The sequence below is a fragment of the Prunus persica genome, chromosome G7, assembly GCF_000346465.2.
Source record: "Prunus persica cultivar Lovell chromosome G7, Prunus_persica_NCBIv2, whole genome shotgun sequence".
NCBI lineage: Eukaryota > Viridiplantae > Streptophyta > Magnoliopsida > Rosales > Rosaceae > Prunus > Prunus persica.
Window position 1 is genome coordinate 5795355 of NC_034015.1, and position 15793 is coordinate 5811147.

Genomic DNA, 15793 nt, shown 5'->3' on the forward strand with positions numbered 1-15793 from the left:
GACTTCAATTTACCTGGAAACAGTCGCAAACGTGAGTCATACAAAAGTACTTTCATACCTGGTTGAAACCTCTTTCTAAGAATTGCCATGCACATGATAGGGCTTATTCCCTTGATATCTGCAATAGACCACCCAATGGCTGATTTGAACTCTTTTAGCACCCTAATTAGCTTATCTTCTTCCAAAGGGGTGAGATCAGATGCTATGATAACTGGGAGAGTTTCAAACTCAGCTAGGTAAGCATATTTTAGATGTGATGGAAGTGGTTTAAGCTTAAGTTTCGGAGGTTTAACAATAGAAGGGATCAGATGTGTGGCAGACGGTTCTAATGGCTCTATAAGAGGCGAAAAAGTGGAGGGATATGGTTGTAATGCTTCCAAGGCAGCCACCATCTCCATGAGCACTTCTTCATCAAAGTCATTTTGAGATTGACTCAAAACATATTGTAATGGATCATTGGATTGTGGCAGCAAAAACTTAGAGAAAACAAGTGATCAAGCACATCAATCGAACAACAATCAATTGAACTAGAATGGTGAGAAAGAGATTCAAACACTTTGAATTGTACAGTTTCTCCTAGCACAGTCATGGTGAGGAGACCATTTTGCACATCTATGATCGTCTTTGTCGTGGCCATAAAGGGTCTCCCAAGCAAAATAGGTAACTCATGATCATGTAGAGGAGCCTCTTCCATGTTCAACACTACAAAATCAGCAGGCAAAATTAGTTTGTCAACTTGAACTAAGATATCTTCCACTATACCTCTTGGATATTTCACTGATCGATCAGCAAGTTGCAATGAAATAGTTGTTGCCTTGAAACCCCCCAAACCTAATTGAAGATACACTGAATAGGGCATTAAATTGATGCTAGCCCCCAAGTCAAGCATAGCCTTTTCAACTAGCTTGTCACCAATGGTGATATTGATAGAAAAACTGCCCGGATCCTTGAGTTTTGGTGGGAGCTTTCTTTGAAGCATAGCACTCACATTTTCAGACACCAACACCTTCTCATTAGGTCCATACTTCCTCTTATAAGTGTTTAGCTCCTTGAAAAATTTCCCATACGCTGGCATATTCCTAATGACATCAAGCAAAGGTAAATTAACATTCACTTTACTTAATATATCAAAATTTTCTTTAAATGACTTATCCTGCTTGCTTTTGGCAAGTCTTCCAGGAAATGGAATGGGTGGAGAGTAAGGTTTTTCAGCCTTGTGAAAATTTGGAGCTTCATACGAAGAAGTGGCATTGCTTGGATCGTCATTCGGTTTCTTATTCTCTTTTTGAGTGAGACCTGCATTCACATGATCAGATTCATTAGTAACTTCATTGCCAACTCCATTATTAATAACCTTACCACTTCTAAGTGTTATGACCGCTTTGGCTTGCTCTTGGTTCCTTTGAAGTATCACCGGTTGACTTGGAAATTTTTCGGGTTCTCTTTGACTCAAAGCATCATCAATCTGACCTAATTGTGTCTCCATTTTGGTTAGAGCAGCTGAATGTTGTTGGAGAGTACTATTGGTAGTTTGCTGGAATTGAACGGAGTTTTGAGCTAGCATTTTGACCGTATCTTCAAGCGTAGTGGCAGGCTTTGGTTGGAAATTTTGAAATTGATTGTTATTCTTCCATGAGAGATTGGGATGATTTCTCCAACCAGGGTTATATGTATTAGAGAACGGGTCATTCCTCGGCCTCTGATTGTAAGAATTCATGAGATTCACTTGCTCTTAAACAAATTCGGGATACGCCTCACTAGCCGTGCATTGATAAGTAGGATGACCTGGTATGTTGCAAATGGCACACACCTCAGCTATCTTAGGCACCATATTGAGCATAGAATCGAGCTTCTTTTCCAAACTAGCCACCTGCAAGGCAAGATCATTATTAGAACTCATTTCATACACTCCAACTCGTTTACCTCTTGTATCTTTGTGTTGAGCATTAGATCCCAACATCTCATAAATGTTATATGACTCTTGAGCATTTTTTTTCTTCAAAGCTCCACCTGCTGCATTATCAACAGTCGATTGACATGTTTGGGTTAGTCCATCATAAAAATTTGCATTTGTAAGTAAAGAGGTAACCCATGATGTGGACATTGTAGCAACAGCCCTTTGAAACGCTCCCAACATTCATTGAAAGGTTCTCCATCATCTTGTTTAAAGTTAAAGATTTGCCCTCTCAAAGTAGCTGTCTTTTGAGTAGAGAAGAACTTCTCCAAAAATTTCTTAGCTACGGCATCCCAAGTGGTGAGCGAACCAGGTGCTAAAGTCATTAGCCAACCCTTTGCTCTATCTTTCAATGTATAAGGAAAAACCCTCATCCTCAGATTTGCTTCAGTCACTCCCTGCAAAGGTAAACCACTCACAACATTGTAGAATTCCTTAATATGGGCTAATGGATCTTCGTTAGGTAAACCATAAAAAGAAGGAAGCATGTGAAAATGTGAAGATTTGAGATCATAATTTCTAGCTTCAGTAGGCAGCAAGATGCACGAAGGGGAATTTGGTATAACTGGTTAAGCATAATCTTCCAAAGCTCGATTTTCATCGTTATTGTCAGCCATCTCTTCTTCTCTATCAGAATTAGAGTTATCGAAAGAATCTACACTCGTTGGGCCAGAAGAACTATTGTCCTCTTCTACACTGCTAGTTTGGGCACTAGCTGATATAGACTTCTCAAAAGTGTTGCTCTTCAACCGTTCAAGTCTTTGGCCTATCTCAGCAAGTGTATCTGACATATACTACCTGAGAAACAAAAATAAAACGAAATTAGGGTTTGAGAAAAAGCAATTATAGAGGACTGAAATCACTCCCCGGCAACGGCGCCAAAAGTTTGTTGTGTTCCTTCCAAGTGCCAATATATGGTTAGTATAATGGTACAAGTAAGGGTGTCGAACCACAGGGACCGATTGGACCTCTATAAATTACTAGTTTTGAAAGAACCCTAACTAAAAATGAATTGACAATTTGAAAGTAGGTTTTGTGTTGTAAATGAAAAATAACTTCCAATGCAAAAAGAATGTAGTAGTGAATAATATATTGATGTAGAAAGAATAGGGAAGAGACCAGGGATTTCGAATTCACCATTGCAAAACTAATTCCATGTTTATAAAATTAAACCATACTCAATTACCAACCTGTTTCCAGAGTTCGTTTTACATATATATGATCAGCCATATGATGTGTGGTTTTGATCAAATTCTCCTAATCTGCAACATAGTTAGGATGTTCAACTTTGGTTCCAAATTAAGAGTCATTAGCATGCAAGAAAACGTTAAAGAACCAAAGAAAATACACAGCATGATGTTTGCATAGCATTCTTTTCATTCATTCACATGTCTAACAAGATTAAGCATGATGTTTACTATAACCTTGTCTAGATAATCTGTAGGCAACTCTAATGGTGATCAAACATTAAAATTGACAAACAAATTGAACAATAGATTCAGTGAATGAAACAAGAAACAGATTGATGAACTGAATACTTTAAATTAGAAACATGGATCAATGTTGCAAGGCTACATCGAAATCCCTAGCTATGAATTTAGTTACACATCATGTTCAAAGAGATTAAAACAAAAATAAACAACATGAGTGAAAATAAATTCATGAGAGGAAACCCTTGAACCAATTCTGATGTTGAACTTCTCTAAGAACCACCTCTTGCGCTGAGTCCTGATGGTGGAAATATATGGACGGCTAGGGTTTTAGTGTGCATGAAAGGAGAGAATAACCAAGAAGTCAGATCTAGGGTTGTGAAATTCGTCCAAAATAAATAGGGGTTTTAGAAGTGGCTAAAAGGCAAGTTTTTATGGGGTAAACAAGGCTGCAAGATGTTCCAAAGATATCCTAATGAATCAGCCTTTATTTTGCACGTTTTTGCCTTATTTGGCACCTCCAAATCAGGCTAGAAATCCCCATTGCTTTCCCATTCCGCTCTTAGTCTTCAAACAAGCCAGGTTCGCCTTGCATTCTTTATTTGGACTTCAAAACAGGTCACGAAACTTGTTTCCACGTTTGAATAAGGGTCAGCTCCAAAAATGGCATGTTTTCATTTCTTTTGCCTTCAACTTGATCCTAAAGTATATGCAACTGCATACTACCACAAAATAGGGTAAAACGCAACAAGTTCAACTCAAAAACATCACAAATATACTAGAAATGGATGGTATAAATGTATAAATATATGAGTTATCAATGGCATTAGGTATGTCTTGCAGGAAATGGCTGCTCTTGGTGTGCAGCCTAATTTGGTTGTGTACAATACTTTGTTAGAGGCAATGGGCAAGGCTGAAAAGCCTGGTTTAGCAAGAAGCTTATTCGAAGAAATGGTGGGATCCGAGCTGAAACCAAATGAGAAAACATAGGACGCAAATTGCTCTGTCAAATGACATATACAATCAATCACAGGCAATTGCAAACTCCAAAACTACAAATCATTCTCCAAAAAAAAAAAAAAAAAAAAAACAGAGCATGACTTTGCTTTGACATGGCCAAAGAAAAAAGAAGAAAACCAAAGAGGCCTCTAGCTTCGATTTTAATGAAGGCAATTGGAGGTTGATGATTATGACAATAATCATTGAATTCAATGGCTTTCTCAAGACTGATGTCAGTGAATACAACAGCCTGCAACAACAGAAAATAAGTATATACCTGCACAAACCCAAATAAAACTATCACACTAGGAAAAATACACTCATGAATTTTAAATCCTTCTGCAAAATAGATAATTACTTACGAGATTCACAATTTTGAATATCTAACACTTGTTTGATAACTAGAACAAAAATTGCAATTTCTACAGAGCTAATACAACCATTTGTAATAGATATTTAGGAAAATCATCAGAACTAGATTACTTTAAAATACTACCAACATAAGCAAAAATAGTTTACTATCAAAACCCAAGAGAAGCAAGGTATTGGAACCAACAGGCAGGGGATAAATAGATGCAGTACAAATTGAATCACCAAATCACCAACCAAGAAAAAAAAAATTGGCAAACTCAAGCTACAAATCTTCCTATGTGTAATCTTTTAGCACTAAATCACCAACCAAGAAAAACTGAACCACAAAGATGCATCATCCCACATGAACCAGTAAGTTCAATAAACTTAGGATTCATGCCAAAAGTCCAGTCTGCTTATGAATTTCTAGGTTTTCTTAAATACCTAATTACAAATTAATGGCCAATTAACATCAAAGGTATACATATCGCTACAGTAGATATGGATTCTACGAAAATTAAAGAAGAGAAGAAGAAAAATAACAGAGAAAAGGAAGGAGAGATTCAGAGCTTCAGGTCAAAATTGTTGAGGACAATTGCAAAATTCAAAGAGGTGGAAGAAGGAATAAGAGAGGTTCCAAAGGGAAAGATCAAAAAAACTTGCCTGGGTCAAGATTTGAAGAAGATGAGTCGATGTTGAATGAAGGAGAGGTGGAGTCGCAGAGTCGGAGTCGTGAACCACAGCGAGAGGCATGTTCAATATAGCGAAGGCTTATTTTGCAAACCCATTTTCAATGTCTCTGTATAAGGAGAACGAGTAAGGGGTATTTTTTACTATTGGGCTATATAATCCCATTTAAATTAGTCCCCTTTCTAACCAAACATGGGCTTCAGGTCCAATTTAGCACAGTCCTATCTAGTGAGCCCTACCAAACATCCCCTAATTGTTCGGTAGGAAGTTTACTCCTTGATGAAGACGAAAGCAAGCTCCTTGAAGTTGCTGATCGACCCGGATGGTAGGGTATGGAGCCAATCCTGGCTACTCCTCATAGGGTCCTTGCAAATACCTTACACATCAACACATCCTCGGCCTCGTAGAGAATCATGACACTTTTGAAGTGCTTCAAATGGCTCTCGGGATAGGAATCCCCTTTGAAGTGTGTGAAAGAAGGCATTCAGAATCGCTTCAGTGTTACCGCTGCTCGATCTCGGCAATGAACGATGAGGAGTTCACTTGGTCTACCTCCTTGCATAGAACATCTTTGAAATCTCATCCAATCTTCAAGTCTTGAAGTTGGTCATTCATGAGCTTCTCGAAATCTTCTACCTGCATGGTCTGCGGTTCACGTTGGTGTCCTCCATGATGCGGGCATCGCTGGTTCACTTTCTCATTATCTCTTTGGAGAAGATCTCCTCGACTATCCTACCTGCACAGCATGTCGGTGGACTGAGTTTGTGAAAGACCCTCTATAGCTTGTCATCGTGAGTGGTGGCTTGTTGGTCGCCGTCAGCGACATAGCAGATCCTGTAGTTTTCTCCCTTTTTCCTCTTTTGTATCAGGTACAAAAGCTTCTTCTTCTTTTTTTTAACACAAAGAAAAATGGCCATGGGTGCCTAGAGAAATTCTTATCGGTTCATAGTGAGGCCTCTCCCTATGGTGATTTGAGGTTCGGATGAAACCGATGATGGAAAGGAAATAAGTTTCCCTTGATTTGAATTCAAGAGCATCGCATTGAGTATATTTCGAAGCTGTCAATGAAAACGCCAAAATGTTTGAGTAAAATTCTGCACGGGGAATATTCGTAGGTTGATTTCTTGACCTTCGATCTTCCTTCTCTATCTTCCTCGATCCCTTTGAAATAAATATGAGTAAATAGACCACACCCAAGGGGTGTTGACCAAAGACCCTCCGATGTCTAAGTCAGTTCAATTGGATCTTGATAAAGATACAACAATAGCTAAAGTGGATGGAGTTTTCTCTCATGGGGAAAGTCAGGTGGCCTTAGCAGTGTGTGGTGGCACTTAGTCATGTGGGAGAGAGGGGAGAGAGAGTGGCGGCAAGAAAAAGGTTTTTCGGGTGAGAAAGTGTTACCTTTAATGTCTTGTGTGGTCATGTATTTATAGGCTCCTTGTGTGCTAGGGTTTGAAAAATAATTCTTATTTGGTTAGGATTATTCTCACCCATAAATAGGAGATTGGAATTTAATCAAGTAGATTTGATGAAAATCTCATCCTTGATTTGGAGAGATATTTTCATCTTAAATCAAAGATAATTTCCCTAATTAAATAGCATTTAATTAGGGTAATCAGTTGACCTAAGGAACATTCATTTTCCCCGCGTCGCCCCTCTATTGGTTGCATAAATATATGTTCCAACAGTAGTGTCATAGGGATTCAAACATGAGGTCATTGTCTGCAAATCAACGCCCTTTTTCACTGAGGTAGACCTCGTTAGTTAAAACCTAAACATTTTCTATGTAGTTTTCGCTCTCACGTACTTAAACCTAAAAATTCTATTATAAAGAAAAATAAAAGAAAGTAAAAAAAAAAAAAAAAAAAAACATACACGCAAACACAGTCCTAAAGAATCCTCTTCCTAGCAAGGGTCTTGTAGTTTAATAATTAAAGGGGGTGTATTCAATTAGGATTCTAGAGCGTTTAAAAAAAAATTAAAAATTTGGGTATATTCAATTTGGATTTATACAAACTTCAAAAGGGGTTTTACAAGTTTGGGTGTACTCAATTCAGACGTGTATGAACTTTTAAAAAGTCCATACAAATATGGGTGTATTCAATTAGGATTATAAAAAAGTTGAATAAAATCTAGGTGTATTCAAAGAGTCATATATTTGGAAGGATTTCATTAAGTGATAAATTTTGGTAAGTTTTAAGGTGAGAGCTATAAATAACAAAGACCATAATAAATCCAACCTCCTCCCCCCCCTCCCAAAGTTTCTCTCTGCATACGTCCAACCTTTTCTCTCTGCATACGTCCAACCTTTTCTCTCTACCTCATTGGGTTTTCTTTTTCCATGATTTTTCTTCGTTCATGTTTTTCTTGTTATTAGGGTATAGTTTGGGGTTACAGCTTTTACTTGTTATTAGGGTTTAGCTTGGGGTTAGGGTTTATGCTTGTTACTAGGGTTTATGCTTGTTTTTCTTCTGAAATATCTATGTACAACTTTGTAAGAATTGTTCATTGAATCACTGAATAGGAAATTTAAATATAGTGATTGACAACCTTTCTGTAATCGAACAAAAAAATGAGACAAATTGAGATAAACAATAAATAAACGAAAAGTCAAAAATTAACTACAACTTTTAAATGATGTTTTCGAAGCCTAAACAACCTCAGAAGCCCAAAATCCAACTTATATCATGCGCTCCAATCATTCCCTTTTCGGACAGGTATCATGCACCCCAATCAGAGTTCGAAAGTCAAATTTGTACATTTCTGATGTGTCCTTTTTCCATTCTTCACTCCAATTCTTCTTCAATCCATTCAGCCATTTGTTCTACATCATTCATGTGTGTATTCAACATAAGATGTGTCTGTTGGGATCTATGGTTGCTGATGTACATTTTTTAGGATGTAGTGTTTTATGGGTTTTGTATATTTTTTATGCTTTATTTGTGATTGATATGATAAAATTCATAGCTGTACCACTCAAATGGAGTCTGAAAATGCACAACAAGTAAATGGAAAAGGGAAGAGCAAACAAAATTATAACACTTGGAGTATGGAAGAGAGTAGAATGTTGTTGCAACTCATGCTTGATGCTGCATCCTGTGGATGGAGTGATGCTAATGGAATGCTAAGCAAGGCAACTATAGAAACCAAAATACTCCCCAAGATTAATGAAAAACTTAAGTGCACAAAACCTATTCTCAATACTAGAGTCGGTTGAAATACTTTAAAAGAAAATACCAAAAATATTCACAGCTTCTCCGTCACAACTCTGGGTTTAGGTGAGATCCAACCACAAAGAAATTCGCTACTCCTGAAGAAGTTTGGAAAGACTACTTTAAGGTTAGGTTATTAAATTTTCTTTAAATAATTCAGTTTGGTAACTTGAATACATAATTCTGTTAAATTATTATTATTTTATTATTTTTGTTATAGTCCCACCCAAAAGACACAAGTATTCAAACAAAAACTTGTGAGGTCTATGAGGATCTACAAATTGTAATTGGGAAAGCAACTGCTGTTGGAAGAAACTCATTAGGATTGGGTGATGATACTGATGCAAGAACGTTTAGGGTGGAAGATAGATATGTTGGAATAGAAGACTTTATTTTTATGATGAAAGTCAGGCTTTTATGCCAAATCATAATGAACCACACCACACCAAGATCCACCACTCAAACATTCTTCTTCATCCTTACCCTTCCAGGCCACTAATTATGAAGGTCCCTCAGACAACTCAAGCTAGAGGAAAAGAACTAGAACAGATTTGGAAGGGAATGCTATCTCAAATGACACCACCTAGCAAGCTATGGGAAGAATTAGCCTTAGCATTGATTCAATTGGCACCGACTTCCGGGGAGTCCATAACCTATTGGCAAAAGGGCAAAAAGAGAGAGAGGAGCAGAGTTATATGTGGGATGTCATTAAGGAGACCCCAAATTTGGATGAACATGCTCGTTATAAAGTGCTTTCTTTGTTGAATACTAACACAAAAAGGATGCATTTTTGAAAATGTCCCCTGAAGAGCGCTCAAATTTGATATCCTACAATTTGGAATGAGTGGTTTTTTTGAGAGTTTTTGGGAATGACTGGTTTGTTTGGAATGATTGGTTTTTGGGATTGTTTTTTTGGTTGATAATGCTTCAAGATATTTGGACTATTTGTTTTGTTTATCAAACATTGTTGTTTGTGTCTAAATACTTTATTGGTTATTAAACAGTTGATGATGAATTCATCAACTTGTTTTGCTTTTCTGAATCCTTCATTTCTTTTGAAAATCAGGAATTTATTACTAATTGCAATTTGTTATTAGCTCCAGTGCAATTTATTATTACTTGCAATTTGTTATTAGCTCCAGTGCATATGTGTGACTTACAATTTGTATGTTATAGCTCCAGTGCATATGTGACTTTATTATTAATTGTGTTTGTAATTTTTTTATCATTTTATTTAGACGGTATCAATATATATAATGGAGGTAGAAGAAATTAGGCATATGCAGTTCTACCAAAAAAACCCAAAACCGGCGATTCCCAACCGATTTTTTCGGGCGGTAAACCGCATTGATCGGAAAGTCAACGACGGTCCAGTATTCATAACCGAGCCGAAAAGTCTCGGATATATATATTATTTATTAATTATTATTTTAATTACATTTGTCAGCATTTTATTTGGTGTAATGGAGAGTTCTATGGGTTTACAATAAAGTCGACTACACTGAATCACCCGAAAATTTAAGAGATTCCTTCGAAATCATCGATCTCATCTCATTTTCGCCAAATCCATTGAACTCTCTCTCCTCCTCTCGTTCTCTTCTCTCCTCTCTTTCGATCTGACAACATCCTCGCCTCCATGTCAACGAGTTCTTCACCTCCTCGCGTTCTCTTCTCTCCTATCCTCTTATCTGGTAAGAATAAAGAATAGTCTCTCTGTATCTTTGTCTCTCCTTTTCTCTTCTCTTTTCTCTCTTCTTTCTTCTCTCCTCTCTCTTTCCCCCTTATCTCTTCTCTTTTTAGGTTTCTATCGAATAGGGTTTGTTACTTTGTTCAGGATGAAATCAATTAGGGTTTTCTTTAGGGTTTGTTTAGGATGAATTGGGGCTTTTCGATCAAGAATTTCTGTTAATTGGGAGTTTCAATGATTAGGGTTTATATTAGAGTTTTTAGGGTGTATTGTATTAGGGTTTTTTTAAATTACCATTTCTGTTAATTGTGGACAGAGACCTGCTGCTACTACATGATGCTGCTGCTTTTTGTGTTGCTATGAGCTGCTGCTGTTTTTGTTTGGAAGCTTAAATTGAGGTATAAATAAAAATCACAATTGAAGCTTAATTTGAAATTGAATGCATCTGTTTTTGTTTGGATTTGAAAGCATTTGTTTCTCTTTTTATTTATTGTTATGTTTAGGATTAGTTAAATGCATGTAATTGCTGGTTGGAATTGAATTTCAAAGCATATAATTTGTAGCTGCTAGTTGATTAGGTTTTTATAAATATGTTGGTGTGTTTTTCTATTTTTTTTAGTTGCTGGTTGGTTAGGTTTTTATTGTGTTTTGTGTGTGTAGTCAGCTGGTTGGTTAGGTTGTGTGTGACTGTTTTTTGTTATGGTGTCTTTTATTTTTAGGATATGATGGAGTCTAGCCAATCCAACACTAATGCCTCAGGAAGTACACCTTCCATTCAACCCCAAACAGAAACTGAAACCTAATCAAAAGTAGATTCAGGTAATGTGGGAGGGAAGAGGAAATCCCCAAAATCTGTGGTGTGACAACACTACAAAAAAAGCCCACAAGAAAGATGATAATGGGATGGAAAGGGTACTTGCATTTTGCATCTATTGAAAATTAGTGATGTCGAGTGATTCTAGGAAAAATGGGATAACTGGTATAAGAAAACACCTAGAGAAGAGAGAAAAGATCTTTTCTCTTTTGGAGAGTAGAGATAAGACTCAATCGATCTTGACAAATGTGAATATGGGCGGTCAAGCTCAATTGGTTCCCTACACCTTTAATCAACAAAGGTGTGAAGCCAAATGTGTGAGGTATATCATAAGGGATGAGATCCCTTTTAGGCATGTTGTATGAGTTAAACTCTAAGTTCAAGATCCCTAATAGACAAAAGATAGCCGCTGGAGTATGGTATTTGTTCTTAGTTGAGAAGGCCAAGATAATGAGTGTGATAGGTAATCACAAGGTAAGTATCACAGTCACAGCCCATTTCATGGATAGTGAGTGGAATTTGCATAAAAGGATCATCAATTTCACAAAGATCACTAATCACAAGGGTGTTGACATAGGCAAGACTTTATGTGAATGCTTGAATGCTTGGGGGATTGAAAAATTGTTTAGCATTACGGTTGACAATGCTTCGGCAAATGATGGGGCAGTTGTGTATGTGGGAAATAGGATGAAGGATTTCAATAACCTTTTGCTTGATTGGAAGTGTTTGCACTTGAGGTGTGCATGTCATATCCTTAACTTGATTGTTAAGAATGGGTTGAAGGAGCTTCTTAGCTCAATTGAGGGGATAAGGAATTGTGTAAAATATATTCACTCATCCCCGTCAAGGTTGGATTCTTTTAGGGACCATGCCTTGGAGATGAGGATGGATGGGATGGCAAATGTGCCAATGGATGTGGTGACAAGGTTGAATTCAACTGATAAAATGCTTGATTGTGCTTTCAAGTACAAGATAGTATTCAATAGGATGGCGGCGGAAAATGTATCTTTTCAAGCTTACATTGAGGAGATAGAGAAGGATGGGATGAAGAGAGTGGGTCCTCCGAGTAATTAAGATTGGGAGAAGTCAATCTCATTTGTTCACTTTCTTAAGAAATTCTATGACACAATCTTGAAACTAAGTGCAACCAAAACGGTTGCATCCAATATAATTTTCCTTGAATTGGTTAGCTTACAAGTTTAGATTCAACTCAAAATGAATGATCCTAGAGATCCGGTCTTGCAAAGGTTGGCTTCATCAATGAAGAAGAAGTTTGACAAGTATTGGGGGAGTTTTGAAAGTGTGAACAAGATGATTTTTGTAGCATTAGTGCTAGACCCAAGATTTAAACTTCAAATGCTTAAGATAAGCTTCCATAATCTCAAGGCCAAAGAAAATAAGATAGATGAGGTTGTGCATGAAGTGAGAACATGCTTGTTCAATTTGTATACTGAGTATAGAGGGGTGGATGGCTTAGTGAGCCAACCAATGAATGAAGGCAAAGATGAGAATGTTGGAAATGATCTTCAAGGCCATGATGATGTTCAAACCAAAATGTTTCATCAACTTGTGCAACAAAGGAAGGAGGAACAACTTGTGGAAATATCCAATGAAGTGGATAAATACTTGACTGACCCTTTTGAAAGCCATTTTACCAAAGGCTTCAAACTCTTGAATTGGTGAAAGACAATGAGGGTAGATATCCAATCCTTTCAAAGATTGCCAAGGGTATCTTTGCAATCTTTGCAATCCCAAGCTCAACCGTTGCTAGTGAGAATGCCTTTAGCATAGGCAAGAGGATGTGGATCCTTTTAGAAATTCATTGACATCTAAAATAGTAAAGGCATTAGTGTGTACTAGCGATTGGCTTAAGGCGGATGAATTTTACTTCTACAAGGAACCAACAGATGAAGAGCTTGCATTCTATAAAGAACTTGAAGCACTTGAAGCAAGTAAGACAAAATCTACTATTTTGTTAAATAAATTATGTTTCTATCTTCTTTTTTTAACATTCATGTTTGTTTTTTTTAACATAATTTACTATTTTGTTTACTTATTTTTTTTACTAGATGTGACTAGTACTCAAACTTCTACATCAACACTACCTCCTCGATTTGCTTCCACATCATCATTACCTACTCTTTGAGTTGTGAGCGACACCACGGTTTGTTCAACAAACTTTGTTGTAACAATTTAAGTTTTCATTGTACTTTTCATATTTGGGTTGTAATTTTAATTATTCTCATTGCACTTCATTTCATGCTTGGGTTGTAATTTAATTTTAAATAAGTTTTCATTGCACTTCTTTGGGTTGTAACTTTTTATTAAGTTTTACTTGTTATGTATCATAATTTGATGATATGATGATGCATGATAATCAAAAGTTTTGAATGACAAAAGTTAGGTGGCCTAAAACTTATATAAACAAAAGCTTGAAACAAATGGCCTTAAAAGGCTTCTAAAAATTGGGCAAAATCTTCAAAACAGGGCTTGAAACTTGAAAAAAAAAAAAAAAAAAAAAAAAAGGGGCTTCACAGTAAGTCCACAACTAAACCGGACCAGCCAACGATGAGGTTCAACCGCAATTCAGTAAACCGCAACCTGTGGAACCGGTCACTGTTGTCATTTCGGCCATTCCCATGGGTGTCAATAGGTAGCCGGTTGCCATAGATCGGTATGGTAAACGAATCGAAAACAGCACTAGAAGAAATTGAGGAGGACGAAGAAATTTATGAAACAATTTGGAATTTATTAATGGCGATTCAAGCAGTAGCTCATGCATTGAATGAGATTATCATGCATAGTGAAAATATTGAATGTCCATTAACCTGGCAATTACTATGAAAGGATATAATTATATACATCATGTCTTGAATAACGATTCAGAACATTTTCGAGAAAGATATAGAATGTATCCTGATATGTTTCAAAAGTTGTGCAATATTATTAGAGAAAAAACACTCTTACAAGATACAAGATTCATTTGTGTAGAAGAAATGGTGCGACCTTTTTGCTTATTATGGGTCAAAATAATAGATATTGTCTAGTACATGATACATTTGGGCAATCCCACTTCACTGCTAGTAAAAATTTTAACAAAGTTGTTAAGGCCTTGAACACAATAGCACCGGAGATGCTAGCCAAACTTGGATCCATAGTACCAGCTAAAATAAGGGAAAGTAAAAGGTTTTACCCATACTTTAAAGTAAATGTGTTTTCTGGTGCAACTTATTTTATTATACTTTTATGTTTAATAGTATCTTTTGAACTTTTGTGTTTATTTCAGGATTGTATCGAAGCTATAAATGGCACACATATTCCAGCAATGGTAATAGGACGAGACGTAAGTAGCTATCGTAATCGTCACAGTACGATATCACAAAATGTATTAGCAGCTTGTAACCTTGATTTGGAATTCATATATGTCCTTAGTGGGGGGGTGGGCTCAGCTCATGATTCAAGAGTAGTACATGATGCTTTAACAAGGAGGAATGGACTTAAAGTGCCACAAGGTTTTTTTAATTTTTTAATTTTTTTCATTTATAGTTTACATTAGGTCATACATTGGATACTAACATATGTGTAATCTATTATCAAGTAAATTTTTCTTAGTGGATTGTGGATTTCCAAATCGACGCCAATTTTTGGCTCCATTTCGAGGAGTTCGATATCATCTCCAAGAGTTTGGTGGTCAAGATTGTGCACCTGCAAATGAAGTTGAGTTTTTCAATCTTCGTCATCCGTCCTTGAGGAATGTCATTGAGAGGATATTTGGTATATTTAAGTCATGATTTACAATTTTCAAGTTCGCACCTCCATTCCTATATACGACACAAATAGAGATAATGTTAGCTTGTGTAGGACTATACAACTTTCTTCGGAAAGAGTGTAGATCTGACGAATTTCTTATTGAATTAGAGAACGAAATCTTCATCACCTTCATCGTTACCGGTTAATGAAGGGGATCCTAAACTAGTTTTCCAAACACAAGAACAACAACAACAACAGAATGCTAATCAATGGAGAGTTTGTATAGCTTTGGATATGTGGAGAGATGTTGGGCACAATGACAACAATGAGAATTAAGGATAATGAATGAAAGTTAAATATTTTCCTTAAACTTTTCTTTCAAATTTGTAATACATTTGTCACTATATTTCTTGTGAATTTTTTATGAATTTAGTTTTTTGTTAAACATAATTTTTATAAATAAATAAAAAATTATTTCATGTTGTTCGAGGAAAAGATGTTATGAATTTGGCTTTTTATTTCGTGTTGTTTAAAATTTTATTTCATGTTGTTCAACTAACATCAGTGCACTCTTGGTACAAATCATGTAGTTCCATCTACTTAAAGTTGTAATATTAGTACAAATCAAGTATCAGAACATCTCAACATCAGTGCAGACATTTTCTCATCCCCTTAGTGCAGAAATTTTCTCATCTCAGCATATATGCTATGAACCAGCCCTACTGCATGATGGTAGTACTTCATCTGGGTAAAGGATGCCAAAAGTTAGCATTCGTTTTTAAAAAAAAATCTGTTAAAGAAATTATAGAAAGTCTGAAATGAAAGAGCCATACAAAATCTTAAGAAAGTTTTATTAAAAAAAATTATATAAAAGTCTTCCTGAAAGTTCTATACGAAATTCTAAAG

The 15793-nt window shown here is 36.3% G+C and overlaps 1 pseudogene; it reads left to right on the forward strand.

Moving 5' to 3' along the window:
- LOC18770495 lies at positions 14157–15223 on the forward strand (annotated as a pseudogene).